Raw genomic sequence first — 20332 nt, forward strand, 5'->3', positions numbered from 1 at the left:
TTAATACTAGTGACATTCACTGTTTAACTTAAGTAATTTAATAAATTGCCTTGGGAAGTCTCCATTTCTTGGCTGTTTGTATGAAGGTTTCCCAGTGACGAATTTCCTTAAAGAGTATTCCCCCTTGGGTACAATGAAGGGGACACCAATGAGCATAAAGTACCATGCTTCAGGCTCTAGGACTCCCTGCTTAAACATTTGGAGTCTCTTAAAGAAGCAGCTTTGAGATAACTGCCTGAATCACTCAGAATTGTGATTGTCACGTAGTGAACAGTATGAGCTTGGACTCAGTAACTCTGGTCCATCTGCCTGGAAGTGTGCCCACGGCCCAAGAGTAAGACACAACTTTGCAACTAAACCACAACAAAAAGAATGCTGCCTATAGCCTGAAATATACAGGATAGCCCATTCTCAAAGCTCTAACCCTTAAAGGTATAACACTTCCTATTCATACAAAGATAAAAAGTTGCAGAACAGAGAATACATCTGTCTTGCTGAAGGTTTACAGGGGCATCATGAACTTTAAGACACCTCTGTGGACAGCTGCAAGAACAAGGCTTCTGACACCGAGAAGTCTGCAACAACCTACCACACCCCTCCCCTTTTACTATGAAAGAAGCCCCAATTCTAACTTTGGTAGGAGGATTCTCTGGGACACTAGTCCACCATCTTCTCTGTCTGCTGACTTTCCGTAGAGAGTCACCACCCCTAGCCTCAGCATCTTGCCTCTCAATTGGCTGCCCTGTCGTGCAGTGAACAGTACAAGCTTGGACTCAGTAACACTTGAGTACCTGGATGCGTGCCAAAGACCCAAGGGGATATACAATGGTTACTGAGGTATCCTTATTCTGCAGATAAATGATCTGCTTCCAGAAATTTATTCAAGGTTCCCAAGATAGAGAGAAGGGAGGGGGCATGAACAGGGAACCCAGCTGGGCTGCTCCCAGCCTGCAAGTCCATCTAAGCTGCTGCCAAACTTGAATTCAGGTACAGAGCTGCAGGGTTGGGGCAGCCAGGACGGAGGAGCGTGACGCACCCCTTCCTCTTTAAGCACTCTCACAAAGACCCCATCTGAGATCCAAGCTTGCCATCCTCAAAACCTCCTGGGACGCAGCACCCCTTAAAAACAATTGTGGTCCTCACCCACACCACGGCTCATGCTGGCTTCTCCCAGCCAGAAACACCCATTCTCTTTACTTCTCAATCCTGCCCCCAGGCTTAAAGGTACAGGTTCAAATCCCACCTCCTCCTCCATGAGGACAAGCTCAGTTTCCCCGGTGCACTGTATTTAATCTACTCTCCTTCTAGCATTTGGGATTCCCCAAAATTGAAGCCCCTCAAACGGAGTACCAAGAGCTAGTTATCCAGAACCACCCCACCTCCAGCAACGTGTCCCAAGCTGAACAGCGCCTGGTGAGCTGAGAGCCCCTCTCCTCAACCCCGAGGGAGACATGAACAAGAGGCTCCCCAACCTACAGGCTGTAACTGTGAGGTCAAAGCACCCAAACGGTGAGGGCCAGCCTGTGCCGCTTGCACACAGCTCGTCCAATTAAAATGCAAGCCCCCTGGGACCCCACTTCTCCTGAGTCAGAGGCAGTCTCGTCCCAGAAGACAACCTTTCTAGTGATAAGTGGCCCTGGGGTGGCAACTTCAGGAGAGGATACCAAACAAGCAGAGTGGTTCCCCTCTCTTCCAGTCTCCACCTCCCAGATTTCTTTCCTGCCTCTTCTCCATTTTTCAAATGTTGGTTAATTGTCAACAAGTTACTAACAGGTGCCTGAGGACTGTTTTTAGGTTTTTTAAAAATATCAAAGTAAATCATATGGATTTAAAATATACATTCTCAAAACAGTGACATTTTGGTCTTTTGTCCAAATGTTCTATTAAAGGAAAAGCTGTTCAACCAAGACTTAATGTCTACATATTTAAAGAAGGGATGAAATAGTAACATCACTTTCTCTGGCCACCTGCCAAGAAAAATTTGTGTTGCCAAAATAAAAGAGAACATGTTGTTTGCTCAGTATATGAGCACACTGCTGAGCAGCTTAGAAATTGGGCCTCTTTAACTAAGCAGTTTAAATCACTCAATTTTATTGTATTTTTATTGGAATATAGTTGATTTACAATGTTGTGTTAGTTTCAGGTGTACAACAAGCAGAATCAGTTATATATATATCTCCACTCCTTTCTTATATTCTTTTCCCCTATAGCTCATCAGAGAGTATCAAATAGAGCTCCCTGTGCTATACACAGTAGGTCCTTATTAGTTATCTATTTTGTATATAGTAATGTGTATATTATTTCCCTGTAGCTCAAATGGTAAAGAATCTGCCTGTGATGCAGGAAATGAGGGTTCGATCCCTGGGTCGGGAAGACCCTCTGGAGAAGGGCATGGCAACCCAACTCCAGTATTCTTGCCTGGAGAATGCCATGGACAGAGAACCCTGGTGGGCTACGGTCCATGGGGTTGCGAAGAGTCAGACACAACTGAGCAACTACACACACACAGTGTGTATATGTCAATCCTGATCTCTCAGTTTATCCCTCCACCCCTTTACCCCTTGGGAACCATAAGTTTGTTTTCTTAAAATCACCTAATCACCTAATTTTAAGTGTCTCTGTGAATGTCACCTTCACCGTAGATTACCACTGCCTCCTTGAAAACATCTTGGACACAGCAATCCAGGTGTTTCTCAGTGCCGTATGTACCCTCTGCTCACTCCTTTCTCACTTGAGGTGTCCAGTCACTCCTAGAACGTCCACCATCTCTACACCGATGACTCCCAATTCCATCATCTCTACACCAATGACTCCCAATTCCACCATCCCTACACCGATGACTCCCAATTCCACCATCCCTTCACCGATGACTCCCAATTCCACCATCCCTACACCGATGACTCCCAATTCCACCATCCCTTCACCGATGACTCCCAATTCCACCATCCCTACACCGATGACTCCCAATTCCACCATCCCTTCACCGATGACTCCCAATTCCACCATCCCTTCACCGATGACTCCCAATTCCACCATCCCTACACCGATGACTCCCAATTCCACCATCCCTTCACCGATGACTCCCAATTCCACCATCCCTACACCGATGACTCCCAATTCCACCATCCCTTCACCGATGACTCCCAATTCCACCATCCCTACACCGATGACTCCCAATTCCACCATCCCTACACCGATGACTCCCAATTCCACCATCCCTTCACTGATGACTCCCACGCCCACACCTGGAGGTCCAGGTCAGCTTGCCCTCTCACTCTCGGTGGTGCCCACATAGTATCTCACTTGCCTGTGGGGCAGGGACCAAAAAGGGGAGACCGTCTTGCTGAAACCAGTGATGGCTCCCTGGGGCTTCATTATGTCACTCTCTGTATCTGCACTTGTTTAAAAATTTCTATTATAAAGAGGCTTTTTTTTTTTTTAAAAAGAGGATCCATCAGAATCTTGAAAAAATTCAAAAGAGAGAATCAGTCAGTTAAAAATAGGAGTATTCATGAGAGATATTTTAAGTTCATTTGAAGAAAAATAACTCCTTATGTCATGAAGGGAGAAGAAAAATAAAAGGGATGCATCTCATTTACTTTAAAGAAGAAAACCTACATTAAGTTCCTTATAAACAAGCATCAAATTTAGCCATAAAATAAAAAATGTAAAATACATGTTATTAGTTCCAAATGTTAAATAATATAGAGAGGATGGTATTTGTAACAAACCCACTTTGACCCTTTCATTGTCAGGTACAATGACTTGATCCTGAAAACAACACCAGGCCTCCCACGGAACAATCTATACCCAGACATGAAGCTGGTTTTTGTTTTGCCTTTTTAAAAAACAACTGTGTTACTTCCTGATCAGGATTCAAAAAAACAAGAAGCACTTTAAGAAGCATTTGGATGTTAAGTGCTTTTCAAAGAAAATAAACAACAACAGAATTCTGAAGCACAAATTATAAGCCTTAGCAAGTTTATGGTCCATGGAAATAACCTTACTGGAGTGTTAACACTCTCCTATTGGTGGCTGCATAGGATTCAGACAATCCCCACATAAGCCTGGCTGCGCAGGTTTTCTCCTGTTACTCAGGAGGTGGGGATGAGGAGGGAACAAGCTAAGTGGGTTGCCATGGAAACAAAGATACTTAATATCAGCTCAGGGACCAAAACCTACTTCTAGTTCTCCACGTGGACCAGTCTCCCTTTTCAGTAAGTCACTCCCAGCCCCCACAAGACCGCCCTCCCCTGCGCCAGCACTTGCTGCTGCCTGGCCTCCTGTATCAGTGACAATCTCCACTTCATCCCTCACCCCAACGCGCTCCCTCTCCAGTGGCTCCAGGCACAGGCTGCGCTTTCCCTTCTCCATCAACTTCCAGAAAATGTTCCCCGCCTCGCCACACCCCTTTTTGTGCCTTGACTTTCCCATCCCCTTCACCCTCTAGAAACTTCAGAGTTCGCAGCCTCTCCTGACTTCCCAGAGCACCTAACACTGCTGGCCACCACCCCTATGCCACCACAAGTTCAAGACCATCTCCTATCCCCGATTCTCTACTGGTTCTTGTGCATCTTGGCAGCCTCTGCTCCTGGCCCCATCGCCCCAAATGGGCACTTTGCACAGTTCTGGGCTCAAGCCTATGCTGGGTCTTCCTTCACCTTACACTCCTGTCCTCCAGACCCTCTTCCACACATTACAGCCTCCGGTGTCCCGCTAAGAAATGTCCAGATGTACTGGGATGTGTAGCTCACTTCCTTCACATCTGCCTTCCAAATCTCCTGCCATCCACTATGAGAATCTTTCTCTCTCTCACTTTCAAATAAATCTCTCTCTCTCTCTCTCTCTCTCTCACACACACACACACACACACACACACACACACACACCCACACCCCCACACCCACTTTAATACTGTACCATCCCTGACCTGGTTTGGGCCCTCAGTTTTCCCCCAGCAAGACTGATGAAATGACCTAATTCAACACATATCAAGCACCTACTTAAAACCAAGCAATGTTTTAAACAGACCAAGAATGAAGTTATGCGGCTGATTATCACAAGATTGATAGCGCTTAGACGAAACATAAGGCACAGTACGGGGGAAAGGAAGGAAAGGGTTAGAGATAGCCTCTCTTTTCAGAGAGTAGGTGGGGGGGGGGGGCGGTGAGAGTGGGGGGAGGCAATTCCAAGAAGAGGGGACAGCCGATGTAAAGGCCAGAGACAGGAGAGCCCGAAGGCCAGCACGGCTAGAGACTTGAGTTGGGGGAGAGCTAATGTTATAGGGTTCAAGCTCGTTCTCCTCGCCACTACACAGGCCAATAAATCCAAGAGATGAGGTGTTGGGCCAAGGAACACGACTTTATTCGGAGAACCGGCTGACCAAGAAGATGGCAGACTGAAGTCTCAAATAACCATCTTATCAGGTTTGGATGCCAGGTTCTTTTATGGATCAGAGATGGGGGGAGAGAGGGGAGGAAACAAAGTAAAAAGGCAAATATCTTCTAGAATGGCAAGCCTCGGACAGGGGGATGTGTTAATTTCTTCCTGTCGTGTCCAGGCGGACAGGGTTCTGAACAAAGGCACTTTAGCTTAACGGTCAGGCAGAGGGGCAGGTTTCTGAGACAGGCCATCATGTATGATTACAATAACAAAAGCAACAGAAAGCAAGTCAAAGAAACAGATTCAACGTAGAGTCAGAATTGACTTCCAGCTGCAACACTAGGAGAGGCGGTGAACTGAACCAAGGGACCGACAGGTGACAGAGAATGTTGACTTTACTCTGAGAGAGACTTGAGGCCACTGGAGGATTCTGAGTGAAGAAGTTATGTAATGCAATTTCCATTTTTAAAGATGCCCCCAGCTTCTTCCTGAGAACAGATTGTTGTGGGGCAAATGGGAAGCACGGAGCCCCATTAGGAGACCATGAAATGACCTGGGCCCACGATCACAACCCCCTCACACCCACCTCTCTGGCTCAAGCTCATCTTCCTGATAAACACAAGCTTGACCATGACATGTCATCATGTCCTCTCCGCAAGGACTTTCCATGGCTCCCCACAACCTCCCTGACCAGGCACCGCTTCTTCACACAGTCATCAAGGTTGCATGGTGTCCTATGACCTCTCCCTAAAGCCCCTGCCCTCTAAACCCACGGATCACCAGCTGCTTCCCTGAAAAAGGGCCACAAGCCTGCGATCCCTACCGCCTCTGCCCTCCTTTCTCTGCCCCTAAGTTATTTATTCATCCATCAAGGCTAAGCCCAAACTCAACTTCCTCCGGAGTCTTTCTTGGCTGCCCCCAACTCTGCACTCTTCTTGCACCTCTATTAGAGCACTCCTTCAGCAGTTTCTGGTTAGAGTTCCAACCAGACTGCTAACTGCTTGATGGCAAGCACTGCGCCTGACCCGCTGAGGAATACACAAGGAGCAAAGCATCGTGCTAGACATCCACTAAGCGCTCACTCACCGCATGCTGGCTGACTGAACCAAGTGACCCTTTTGTTATAAATCATCGTGCCATCTCGGGTGGTAGATGGGTGGGATTGTCCAAGGACAGGTTTTCCCCCTTGGCCACTGTAATCTGGAGGCCAGGGGTCCCCATGATGGAGCCTCTGGGGACTGCATGGTCCAGAAACAAGTAGGGCCAGAGTGAGGACCTGAATCCAGGCCTTCAAAACCCTCTGTCCTCTCAGCCAGGCACCACTAGCAAGGCCCATACAATCTGCTTTATATTTGCCTAAAGCATTGGCAATGGGCTTTTCCTAGTCTCATTCTGCAAGTATACAGATGTAGGAAAAAAACACCTAGAAGGATCTCAACCAATTAACAGCAATTACAGTATTAAGAGATGCATTAACTTTATTCTCTTCACTTGATCTTGATTGGCTCCCTAAATAAACATAATAAAAAGAGTCTTTTAGAAAGAATGCCATAGTACCATCAAGATATACTTAGAAAATGGTTCCAAAAATACAAAGTATATATATTTTTTTAAAAAGCACAAAACATTGGCAACAGGAGACCACTGAATATACAATACCACTTATAAAGGAAGACTATAAAACTTGAAACTGTTCTAAATGGGTTGTCTGAAGCATGCAATTAACAACTGGCCCTGTGCTTTCACTCTGAAATAATTATTTTACAAAACATAAGGCAGTAAAATATTGTTCTGGATACCCTGGGCACTTACTGATGTCTCTTATCTAAATCAAACTCTTTCACGGGTTTCATAGACATGTGTGAACCAGCTGTCATCATGGCACCTTAGCTCACATCACACAGGTGACTAATCAGCTCTAAAAGGGACATTTCAAAGACTGTTATTTTATGACTTACAGAGGAAATATCAAAAATGATAGGTGATCAACTATCAACAAATAATGGGTCCTATTGAAGCTGAATGCTACAACAGCAAAGTGTTGACTCAACAAAGATCTAGCGTCTAACTTTCAATAGAAGACCTACACAGCTTTTATTTAGTGAAACAGTATATTAAAACACAGAAGATATAGTTGCTATAGTTACCATCTTTTTAAAGAAATAAAAGGAGGACAAAGAAAACTGTATGTCAGGCACTGTGCTAGGTATTTTAGGTGTATCATCAAATTAATTTTCTTAGCAAATCTGAGATAGTCTCCCCTATTTCACTAATGAAGAAACTGAGGCTTAGAGTAATTATCACACAGTAATCACATCAGAGTAAGTGGCAAAAATGAAACTCAAATCCAGGTCTGTCTCACAAGACTACACACTCTATCAGTCTGGAAATGCCACTTAAATGGAGTTCAAGAACAGGCAAAACCAACATATGATGATATGCATTACATCTAAGATGCTGTAAGTCAGAATAATGGTTCCCTCTAGGGGGTGGAGACTGACTAGAAATTGGCACAGGGACCTTCTGGGGTACCGAAATCATTTCCTTGATTTAGCAGTGGACACACACAAGCTGCACACTTAATATTAGAGCACTTCACATATTTTAAGGGTGTCCCAGGTGGCTCGGCAGTAAAGAATACACCTGTCAATGCAGGACACATGGGTTAGATCCCTGAGTGGGGAAGATCCCCTGGAGACAGAAATGGCAATCCAATTCATGTCTGGGAAATCCCATGGACAGAGGCGCCTGGAGGGCTACAGTTCATGAGGTCCCAGAAAGTTGCACATGACTTAGCAACTAAACATCACCACCACCTCCAAGTTCATGCTCTTTAACCACTAAATATCACACACAACAGCTTGACAGAACTGACCACACTCCAGAATTGACTCCCTTGGATCGTCAGTTTTTCAAAACATTCTGGTAAATGAAGTACATCCTAATTCCACCAGAGTGGAGGCATTAGAACAATAAACCTATTTTTAAATGTTACAGAATGAAAAGTAGAAAGTATCAACTTCCTTACTACTGGGAATTTCCCCTCTGTAGCCACATCAAAATGAAAATAATTTTAAACCTTGCTCTAAAGGAATGTTCATCGATGCAGAGAAAGTAATTTGTAACAAAATCCTTAGCGTTTATCTATGGAAGTACCTAAATAAAACTACACAAAATATTTCAAGACATATGTTGTAACTTTATCAAAAGTGCTGACCCCCAAGAGAAATTTGGATTTTGTTACAAAAACTCAGACAAGGCAAGAAGACAAAGTTGGTGGGCAAAGAGCATAAACCTCACAGTAGGGGCAATAAGGCAGTGAAGAGTAAAATCTTAATGCAAGTTGTAACAGAAAACTCAAACAACTTTTCCCAGCAGTAAAGTCATTGTGCTGCATAAATCTGATTAATAAACTCTCCATCAGGTAACAAGTTCTTCCCACCAAAGCTTTGTTCAGACTAGCAAAATCTCATCATCAGCTGGTGATGATGAAATTGTTACATCAATTTGCTCCAAGCCTTACCCCACACATCCATGTACCTCTTTAGTCAAGAGGTAATTGCCTCTCCTGAGAGAGGAATTTATTCACCCACAATTTGGAGACAGTTTGGCAAGCATCTAGTTACAGTTATCCCATCTCGGGGGAAGTGGGGAGGGACAGCTGATTCCACACGTATTGGGTATATGTCTTTACTAGGTGCCGTGGATTATGCAAACCAGGAAACCCAACCTTCAAATTCAGAGCCCAGTTTAATTCGTGTTTTAACAACCTGTACACACCAAAAAGGCCAGGCAATTGACTGAAATGATTTTATTTCCTCCTGAGTATTTGCAAATAAGACCAAAAGGACTTTATGAGAATTTTTCAGCATTGGTAACTCATGCACAACTGTTGGGCATGCTGCAAGATTACATAATCCAATATTATCCCAGATGCAAGAAGTGGGACATTTCTAAAAGTAACTATTTGCATTTATTAATTTTTAAAGTCTTTAAGAACCTGCCTAATAAAACTGTTTAAAAGGAAAAAAACCCTAAGTAGAGTCAAATATGGCCAATTAAGCCTGGGTTCAATGCCTGGGTTGGGAGGATCCCCTGGAAGAGGGCAAGGCAACCCACTCCAGTATTCTACCTGGAGAATTCCCAGACAGAGGAGCCTGGTGGGCTGCAGTTCACTGGGGTCGCAGAGAGTTGAAAACGACTGAGCGACTAAGCACAGCAAACAGGCCAGCTAGAATGAATGAAAAGCACTGACCCAGTATGTTAAGAACAAGGTGTGCCTTAAGTACATTCACTGCCCTGGTTCAGCATTCCTAAATTATGTGGTTCATGGGGTCACAAAGAGTCGGACACAACTGAGTGACTGAACTGAAATTATGGTTGGGAGGAAAACCCCAAAAAAACAGCATTGTCAGAAAACATTAAAACTTTGAAGTTTTGAAGGGGAACAGAATGTGCCACCCTTAAATATGTCAATTTGAGACAATGATTATTTTGAATTAAAGTTACTTGAGAGACCAGCCAGTATAAGGACACTCTGACCCCCTCTGTTCCCCTGAAAGCAGATCAATCTTCCATAAGAAGGTACCCTCCCTGCCCCAGGAGGGTAGAAGGCATCCTTATCACCAGAGATAGGGAATTCAGGGCTGAGAAGATTGCACAAACAAACCTTGTTACTCCTTGGCTGATTAGTTAACCTAAACCCAAACCCCTCTGTTTTGTCAATTCTTCACAAATTTGTTTCCTTGTCGAAAAGGTATGAAAGCTGCCTGCTGTGGTCACTTCTTTGGGTCGCATGTTTTTAATCCCCATACACAGAAATGTTTTTCTCTGATTAATCTGTCTGAGATCAATTTAATTATCAGATCAGCCAAAGAACTTAGAAGGGAAAAAAAAGTTTCCTCTCCTACAGTTTTCAAAGTTTGAGAAACAAAGGATTCACTTTTTTGCGTAACCCTGCATCAGCTGAAAAAGTCCCACACACTTCTACCCAGAACATCTTAGTTTTATACCAACAATGCATCAGGTAAGATAAAGCAAAATGATTATTAACTTTTTTGGATTCTCATTCATTTCCTAGTGTAACCTTTAAAAAAAAAAATAGCCACACATCTGAGTAAATTGTACAATGAAAAATCAACCATGAATTATCAGTTTCACTTTCCTATTTTTAGCAAACCTTTAGCATCTCAGAGAAATCTAAACTGTGGGCTTTAAAAAGCAAAAAACAAGGAAATCTTCAAAATTACAAGCCACCTATGTACACTCAACTCTCCATCAGAAACCCAGAAAAAAATTTATAACTTTTACAAGCATATTATGCTTCTTTTCCTCAAAAGATTACCTCATTCCCTGGATTTCAAAAACTATCTGCCATCTGCCAAATTTGGCTGATTTCAGTCTCCAACAAATCTAAATGGTTACTGTTTTTGTTAAGGGAAAGTTGGCGCCTGGAGGAACTTCTGTACTGATTATACAATGACCACCACTTACTAAGCATTTCTTAACCCCCCATGATGGGTTTCCTAAGTGGCTCAGTGATAAAAGAATCGGCCTGCCAACGCAGAAGCCACAGGAGACATAGGTTCAATCCCTGGGTTGGGAGGATCACTTGGAAGACTAAATGGCAACCCAATCCAGTATTCTTGCTAGGATAATCCCATGGACAGAGGAGCCTGGTGGGCTACATACAGTCCATGGCTTCCACTGACTCTCACAAAGAATCAGACAACACTGAGCAACGCAGAATACACACCCGCCGCACCACCCCCTCCCCGCCATGATGTAGAGCGAGGAAGTCTGGCAAACATCATCCTGTTGTTGTTTAGTTGCTAAATTGTGTGGGACTCTTCCCTGGTCTTAATATCTAATCTGGTTTAAGAGCCCTGGGACTCTGTGTGACACTCTCCCAAATTCCACCAAGCTTATTAATAACTTCTATTCAAAAGACGATGCCTTCCCTGGTGGCTCAGACGGTAAAGAATCTGCCTGCAATTCAAAAGAAACAGAAGAGGGAACTAGGACTGAGGGAAGTGACGGCCCAGCCCTTCTCTCCGTCTGGGTCAGCTGTCAGATCCACAGGGGAGAAACCTTGAGACGGATCCGGTTGAGAGCCTCAGGGCTGAGCTGGGCTGGGCCTCCGCCTTCCTAGTCCCAGTCCAGGCCCTATCGGCCACCTCTTTAACGATCCCCTTACCTCCCGGGGCTACATTACACTGGAAGGATTTGTTTTAACAAGTAGAAGCCCATATTCACCAACTGGCTTTGGAATCAGAAAATCTACAGCAAGCCTCCAACAAGGGAGCGGCAGGAGACTGTGGTAGAATTGTTCCAAACTACTGTTCTGCGAAGTTAGGGAGGCTCAGGAGGCCACGGGTGGAGGGCAGGGGAGAAAGACAGACAAATCACCCCTCTGTTTTAAGGAGGAGCCTCTTCTTCAGTCCAGGTTTAAAATATATACATTATTTTCAGAGACCTGCTTTCACGCCGTGACACTCGTGCTGGGTATCTCGGCCGCTCCTCCTCACTTGATGGGGAGACAGTGGGTTCTGGGGCTCTCCAGCCCTGAGTGGAAAATACCGTGGCCTGGAAATTAAGGTGACTCGGTTTTACAGGCTCCGGAAGGGTCCGACTGCCGTCGCGGGGCAGCCTCCAGGACCCGCGGTCGCGGCCTTCGCAGAGTTCGCACCCCCCCACGCCCTCCCCCACCCCCCCACGCAAGGTGGTTGGCAGAGGCCGGCTGGACCCGCTCCCGCAGCACCCACCCTTCCCCCTATCCCAGGTTTCGGTCAAGTAGCCTAGTTAATCATTCAACGCGGGCGGCGTGGAATATTTCTGTAGAGGTCAACGCGAAAGGTTTCTCCTAAGTTTCACAGAAACCAGCCTTTAGGGACCCAGAGGTTGGCAGTGGCGGGTGGGTGGGGGTGGGGAGCGACTGCTCGCGGCTCTCGGAACACCTGATCTCCCCATGCGGCACGGGAGGCAGCGCAGTACGAGGGTGGGGTGCGGGGGTGCAGCGTGAGATCAAGCAGGGCCCCCTCCCCAAAACACCTGTGCAACCCAGATGAGGACGCCAGAGCCTCTGATGCCCCTCTTTCCCAACGCCTGCATCACCCCGGCGCGGGCTCCCCCGGAAGTTGGGGTGCAGCGGGGAGGGGGGGGGATGTTCCCGAGTCCTAGGAGGGGAGGTGTGGAATGGGACAAGAGGCTCGAAAGACACGCTGCCGCGGCTTTCGTTAACCTCTTCCTCTAGGACCAGGAAGGTAGCGGGAGAGATGGGGGTGAGGGGGAGGACCGGGACGCCAAGATGCGGCAGGAAGACACCTAGAGTCTGATTCCTCCGCTGGGGTGCCGGTGCGAAGCTTGCACCCTCGAGGAAGCGGATGGTGGAGGGAGAGAAGAGGGTCCCGTGGCGGGGAAGCCGGGGACCACAAAGAGGAGGGCGCGGGGCCGGCCTGTGGAGGTGAGGAGTGCACACCCGCCCGGCCCTACCTTGTCCGGGAGCAGCTCCTGCTCGGCGGGGCGGGGGCGGGAGATCGCGGCTGCATCCACGTCCCAGCCGCTCCGCGCGGCTCAGCCCGGCGTCCACCGCCGCTCTCGCCCCATGCGTGGCGCCCGCGATGGGGCAGCCCGGCGGCGTCGGCGGCGGGGTGGCTCCGCCTCGGCTCGGCTCGGCCCCAGCCTCGGCTCAGCTCCCGCACTTGTTGCCGCCTCGGCCACTGCCAGGCTCCTGGCTCCGGCTCCCGGCTCCGTCGCCGCCGCCGCAGCGGAGCTCTCCTGGCCCCGCCTCCATCCGACGCACCAATCAGGCCCGGCACCGCCCCTCACGTCGCGGCCCCGCCCGGCCCGAGGCCCGGCGCCGGGAGTTTGGGGAAGGCTTAGCTCCAGCTTGTCTATCTGTGCGCGCCCACGATCAGCCGGAGGTCGGCGTTGCTCCTGATTTCCGGGGAACCTCGGCGCCCTCACCTGGAAAGTAGTCTTAAGCTGGGAGGAAGGAGACTCCCCACCCAAGAACTAGACCCTCGGTGGGGAAAGGGCAGCTCTCAGTTCAAAAGAACTATTTTCCGACTCCAGTCTAACCCAAATCCCTCGTGTTGTCGCCCCTCTTGTAATACATCCGGTGTTGGGAAACAGCGTCTGAGCGAGGACTCCAGCGGCGTCTTCTGGCCAGAGTCAGTTAGCCACAGGTCCTAGACCGAACCCCGGCGGCCCAAAGGCCTGGGCTGAACTTGGGGTTACACCATGGAAGATGGGGGTAGGGAGAAACAAGGTCAAAAGGGAACTTGACAATTGCTCTCTGCCCATCCAGTACCTGCCACCATCTTTTAGGTGCCCGAATGACGCCTACTAAGCACTAGCACCGCATCTTCGGTTTTATGAAAGCCGCCCAGGACGTGGGGAGAGGAGTTTTGGTGTTTCCTCCAGGTCCCATGTGAGACTCGGGAAGCCAGAAACAAAAGATGTCCAGACGCTGGGACTCGAACCCGCGCCGCGGCCCCAGGGGGCAGGGCGGACACCTAGGTGCAGCCTTAATGGCTGAACTGTTACACACATCCCTCCGGCAAGATGGGGACTTGGCGCTATCCGCAAGCACCTGCCGGAATTCCAGGGACCACTGACCCACCCTCCTATCCCAGCGCCCCCGCCGGCTTGCCTGCGCACTGCATTCTTAAGTGAGTCTAAGTTGCTATTGACACAAGTGTGAGGGCCCCAGGTAAACCCGGCGCGACCGGATGGAGAGGTTGCGCTGGTTTGAAAGGGCCAGCGCGGGCAAATCGTCCCCTTGCACACCGCCAAGAGGTAAGCCTGGCCAGAGGCGCACCTGAAAGCGCCCTCCTCCCCCAGGTATTTATCTCTCCAGGAAGAACGCAATCCCCCTTAGATAATCAGACTAAGGAATTAAGAACACCACACCAGCGATTATGTGCATTTTTCAGGAGGCCTTCAGAAGCTAAATTACCTGAAAGTGAAGGAATTGCGAAAGTAGTCATTTCAGGCACCTTTGAGCTCGGCCAGCTCAACTGTGGGCCCTTACTCTTAATCCAAACTCAGAGCAAAAGGGCAGCTGGTTGCTGTTGGATGCACTGAGTCTCACCTCATGGGTCCTCCACAAACAGGAATTCTGATTCAGATCTAAGAAAGCTTTGATTTGCAGCCTTCAGTCCTTTTTGCTTGTACGTTGATCACATGATTCTCCTAAGACTATGAAATAAAGCCCAAACAGTCAGACTTTTGATAATTCATAGAAAAACATCTGGAAGCATGCAGACGAGCTGTCACAACCACCATTACCCCAGATGTGGGGTTGGGGTGTCAGAAGGAAGGGAGATGAGTTCTATAACCTCACTGACTCTAAATTTTTTTTTTTCCAGTTATATTTACTTTCATGGGGCTTCCCTGGTTGTAAAGAATCTGCCTTCAATGTGGAAGACCCAGGTTCAATCCCTGGGTTGGGAAGATCCCCTAGAGAAGGAAATGGCAACCCACTCCAGTTTTCTTACCTGGAGAATCTCATGGACAGAGGAGCCTGGTGGACTACAGTCCACGGGGTCGGAAAGAGTTGGGCTCGACTGAGGGACTAACACACATTAACTTTCATAATTTAGAAAACTAATAAAACATCTTTAAAGAATTCAAGATATTAGAAAAAATTTTAAGAGCTCTACAGAATATATCAATTAATAAACAAATGAGCCTGTGTTTTTCATTCTGTGTCAAAATACTTAATTCCAAGTCCATGTTCCTGGGAAAGGAATATGTCAAGGCTGTCTATTGTCACCCTGCTTATTTAGCTTCTATGCAGAGTACATCATGAGAAATGCTGGGCTTGGGCTTGATGACTCACAAGCTGGAATCAAGATAGCCCGGAGAAATATCAACTACCTCAGATATGCAAATATCACTTTAATGGCAGAAACTGAATTGGAACTAAAGAGCCTCTTGATGAAAGTGAAAGATGAGAAGGGAAAAGTTGGCTTAAAACTTACCATTCAAAAAACTAAGCTCATGGCATCTGGTACCATCACTTCTTGGCAAATAGATGGGGGGAAAGTGGAAACTGTGATAAATTTTATTTTCTTGGGCTCCAAAATCACTGTGGATGATGACTGCAGCCATGAAATTAAAAGACGCTTGCTCCTTGAAAGAAAAGCTATGACAAACCTAGAGAACATATTAAAAAGCAGAGATTTCACTTTGCTGACAAAGGCCTATAGTCAAAGCTCAAAGCTATGGTTTTTCCAGTAGTTATGTATGGATGTGAGAGGTGGACCATAAAGAAGGCTAAGCACCAAAGAATTGAAGCTGAAACTCCAATACTTTGGCCATCTCATGCGAAGAGTTGACTCGTTGGAAAAGACCCTGATGCTGGGAGGGATTGGGGACAGGAGGAGAAGGGGACGACAGAGGATGAGATGGCTTGATGGCATCACCAACTCGATGGGCATGAGTTTGAGTAAACTCTGGGAGTTTGTGATGGGCAGGGAGGCCTGGTGTGCTGCAGTTCATGTAGTTGCAAAGAGTCAGACACAACTTAGTGACTGAACAACAACAATGTTTATTGGTTTAAATAAAAATATCTCTACACTGCTTTTCTGATCTTTAAAGGCTGTGATGGGACAAGACTGACATCTGAAGATTTTTTTCTGCCATCAGATCATTATATTGTTTCTACACATATGCCTTCCCTTTAAATGCACTCTTGGTAGTCACAGACGTATTTCCAGGGACTGCCAGCCAAGGGGTTTTAGTAAAGGAGCTACTACAATGTCAGCTGGCAACCAACAGGAAATTAAGCAGTATCCTCTGCAGCTGCCAAAAGCTGCCCAGGCCCTGAAATTAAAAAAATAAGAGCATTCTCTCCATAGTGCCATTAATTAACGCAGCTGGGAGTGTATCTGTAACTATTATACTGTGTCTTGGGGGGAATTACTCAATGCTAAATTCCAATCTTCTGCTAAATTACTCAAGGCTAAATGCCCACTTGGCTGCAGTCTCTGCCCTAGGGTTGGGGCTTGGGTCCATCATGAGTAGGTAAATATGTATTATTCATTTATTTAACAAATATGAGTTGACCACCTACCAGGTGCATGACACAGGGCTAGTCACTGGAGTGGAACACAGACACACTCTTCCCTTCTGGAGCTCACAGTCTAGCAGGAGAGAGAGGAACTTAACAACTAAATGCACTCTCAATTGTGTGATTACAATGGTGATATTGGTCAAAGGGAGTGCAAGATGGAGGGACCATTTGTCTGGGGAACATAAAAGGAGGTAACATTTGAGTTGAGCTCTGAAGGGTGAGCTGGATTTACTCAGGCAAAGAGGAGAGGAGAGTGGAGAAGATTTCCTGGCAGGTTCAGGCTATGTAAGGAGGTGTGGTTGAGGAGGAGGCTGGAGAAGTAGGCAGAGACTAGTAGATAGATCATCCAGGGCCTACTATACCATGTTCAGTGGGATCACTTTGACTTAGATATGAAGAAAGAGCAGGGAAGAGGGAGAAGTTGTGTGGAGGAACAGTTCAGGGGCTGCTGCTATAAAGCAAAGGGCTGTTTGTCTGTGCTGGAGAACAAATAGAAAGAAGTAGATAACAGACAAGACCACAAGACGTGGCAACTGCTCAGCTAGGGAAGAAGCAAGAAGTTCCAGGTCTCTGCTTCTTCAACCAGACGGGTAGTAGTGCCATGTTCTGAGTTGGGGGGCCTTCAGGAAAGGAGGATTGAGAAAACCTTCCAAAGGTTCGCATTTGGTCAAGGTGGGTTTGAGTTGCCTGTAAGATGTCCAAGTGGAGATGTTGAGTAGGTGGTTGGCTGAAGGGTCTGGTTCTCTGTGGAGAAGCTAGGGATGAAATGGCTGTTATAGAGGTGGCAGTGAAGTCCCAAGAGTGAGATGGGACTCATGTCCAACTCTTTGCAACTCCATAGACTGTAACCCGCCAGGCTTCTCTGTCCATGGGTTTTTCCAGGCAAGAATACTGGAGTGGGTTGCCATTTCCTCCTCCAGGGGATCTTCCCAACTCAGGGATCAAACCCACTTCTCCTGCACTGGCAGGCAAATTCTTTACCGCTGAGCCGCCAAGGCTTTCCTATCTAAAGGCAAACTATCCAGAGGCAAACTATCTGGCAGAGGTAGAGGAGCACCCAGAGAGGCAGGGGGAAAAAAATAGGAGTTTGCAGAAGTGGGGCCATGGAGCCCAAGGAAAGAATGTGTTATAAAGAGGCAGTAGCCAGCAACACTCAAAATGGCTGAGAGACCCAAGGGAAGTGAAACCTCAATACATCCACTGGATTGAGTGTCCTTGGTGTCATTGGGACTTTAATAAGCAGTGACTGGTGGGGTGAAGAGATGAGAGATAGACTGGAGTGGATTGACAAGTGAGAGGTGAAGAAATGGAGAAAGGGACTGACTACAGGCAAATCTTGAAAGGTTTGACTGTGAAGGTTCAGAGATGGAAATAGCTGGGGAAGAATGTTATGCCAGCAATGAGTTTATTTTAGTTTATTTTAGGGTAGAATAAACTGAATGTGATTAAATGCCGATGGGAAAGACCTTATAGAGAAGAAGATGAAGGCACAGTAGAGAAAGGACAATGAATAGAGGTGGTCCCTGTGACCATGGGAGAGGGTGAAACAGAGTCTGAGTGGAAAGGCTGACCTCATGCAGGAGGCTGCCTCCTCTATTATAACAGGAGCGGGGAGGTTGGAGATCAACCGGACCAGCAGGTTTGGTATATGACGATGCATCTTTCCACCGCATACCTTCCTCTCAGTCTGGGGAGGAGGTTGGGAGCAGGGCAAGGAGGGATCTGAAGAGAGTGGAGAACATTTGACACTGTCGGTGCAGAAGGTGGGAGGGCTCAGATGACCAGAGATACCGTTGGATGCCAAGGGAGCATGGCAACCCTCCTCAGATTGTGGTTTTGTTAGGTAGTTAAAATAGGGAAAAAGAGCCCAAAATGGCGGTGGCTAAAAGACCTAGAAGGGAGAGCCTGCGAAAATAGAACAAAGGAAGGTCCGAGGACCAGAGTGAGAACCTCAGGTAAAACAAACAACACTCTTGGCTGGCCCTATTTACATAAGACAGGCCCAGGGACAGAGAAACATATAAAAAGAGGAGCCAAAGCTTTCTCTCTCTCTCTCTCGCCCTCGCGATGGGGCGCTCTTCTCTTCGTGTCTTTGGATCGACATGCCCTCACGCCTCAAAGATGGATTTTCCGGCTATTATCTAAATAAATAGAGCTGTAACACTGAGCTGTAACACTGATTTATTTAAGAGCTATAACACAGTCTGTCCTCCGAGAACTGTGACCCACCAAGGGGCTTTAATGTCCGTCACTCCAAATTTTTGTTGTGACGAGACAAAGAACCGAGGAGCATACACTCGCGTGACAGGAGGGCACCCTTTGGCCCTCCTCTGTGATTTCCTCCAGCAGAGCTCAGCTCTCTGCTCTGGTGCATGCTCACGTGAAGGAACTGCTAGCACAGAGGAGCAAATTTTTTACCAAGGAATTGAGAACCTTGGCAAAAGTAGGGCTGATATGATGTGTGACTAGAGAGAAAGGACAGAAGTGAATGGGCTGGAAGGATCAAAGGGGCCAAGACTCAGTCATGCTGGAAGGAGAGGGGATGAAGTCAGAGCTTTGGATGCTTAGGTTTGTGCTTCAGAATGTGGAGAAGTTTAGGATGATGACAAAGCCAGGATGTGATGGGGGAGAGTAGAGGAGAAAGTCACTGGAGAATATAAGGTCAAGAGATTGAGAGGCAGGGTATTGGGTGCGTCGTCTGGGCAAATAGTGAAGTCATCCAGAAAGCTGTGAGCAAGAACTGGGGTCAGGGTTGTGGTGTGAAGGCCATGGAGCCTGGAGCTAAAGTCTTAAGAGAGTGAGGAAGAAGGAGTGACCAGTTCAGAAGATGGGAAACTTCCAGAAAGGGGAGGGCACTGTGGCTTGATGGCAGCATAGAGGATCTGGGGGTAGGGTGGGGTGGTGTGGGGGAGTGGGGGAAGTTGGGGGGAAGTGGGGGGCATGAAAGCAAACACAGTGGGTCCAGTTGGGGTTGCCCTAGTTGTCTCTATGAAGCCTGTCACAGGAGCCCTGCAAGCCAGGGCCACATCCCCTGACTTCTTTCTCCTCCCCAAGATTCCCACCAGGGAGAAAGGCCTGTGGAGGCCTCCCTTCTTCCTCCCCCTCTTCTCCACTGGGGGCTTTGTTGTCCAGCAAAAGAACCCCTATGAGGAACTGGCTGTAAATCAGGAATCCCAGGCTTGCCTCACCTCTGCTACTTATGTTCTCTCTTCTTCAGGGCAATTGTAAGGAATAGAGGAGACAACTTAAGTAAATAACTTTCTAAATTGCAAAGAGCTGTAGGAATGTGAGTGATTTCTCTCTTCAGAAGCCCCTTATGTGCACCCACACCTCTCCCAGGAGCTCTCTCCCAAAGATTGTGAGCCCCTGCCCCAGAGGAAGCTGTAATCTTGCCCGGGAGACAGGACAAACACACCCAAAACAATTAGAGAGGAATGCACAGCTGTGTCTGATTAAGTGCTAAACTGTAGGATGCAGACAAGAAGTGCTCCCAGCTCGGACAAGGGAACAATTAACCAGAGTTGGGGGAAGTCTGGGAGCCTTCCTGGAGAAGGTGGGGTGGAAGGGGCTCAGACTGTTCAATTATCTTGAGGAGAATAGTTGCAAATATGTCCATTCCTTTGTGGCTGCAAAGCTGTCAGTCTGACATGGGTCTACAGAAAGTTTCCAGGTCGAGAGTTCTCTCTTGGTGCCCCTGCTTCTGTTGTCACCCCTGTCATTCATAAGTCCCAGGCTCCCTCGAGCTGGCTGGGTAGCCTGGGGGCTACACGGTGGATCCTATGCTTTGCCCTGGGCCTCTCATGTTTGGGTCTCCCATGTCACCCATTTCTTGGTGAAGAAACAGTGCTTGATCCTCAGCAAGTTTCCCAT

At 47.4% G+C, this 20332-nt stretch overlaps 1 protein-coding gene across 1 annotated transcript in view; it reads right to left on the reverse strand.

Moving 5' to 3' along the window:
- B3GNT2 (UDP-GlcNAc:betaGal beta-1,3-N-acetylglucosaminyltransferase 2) overlaps positions 1 to 13156 on the reverse strand; it is a 32145-nt gene extending 18989 nt beyond the window's left edge. The window contains exon 1 of the mRNA XM_043917691.1: positions 12874 to 13156. The gene's annotated coding sequence lies outside the window, so the exon portion shown is untranslated. The remainder of the gene's footprint in view (positions 1 to 12873) is intronic.
- Between the last annotated feature and the right edge of the window lie 7176 nt (positions 13157 to 20332).

Source organism: Cervus elaphus, chromosome 11 (genome assembly GCF_910594005.1).
Source record: "Cervus elaphus chromosome 11, mCerEla1.1, whole genome shotgun sequence".
Classification (NCBI taxonomy): Eukaryota; Metazoa; Chordata; class Mammalia; order Artiodactyla; family Cervidae; genus Cervus; species Cervus elaphus.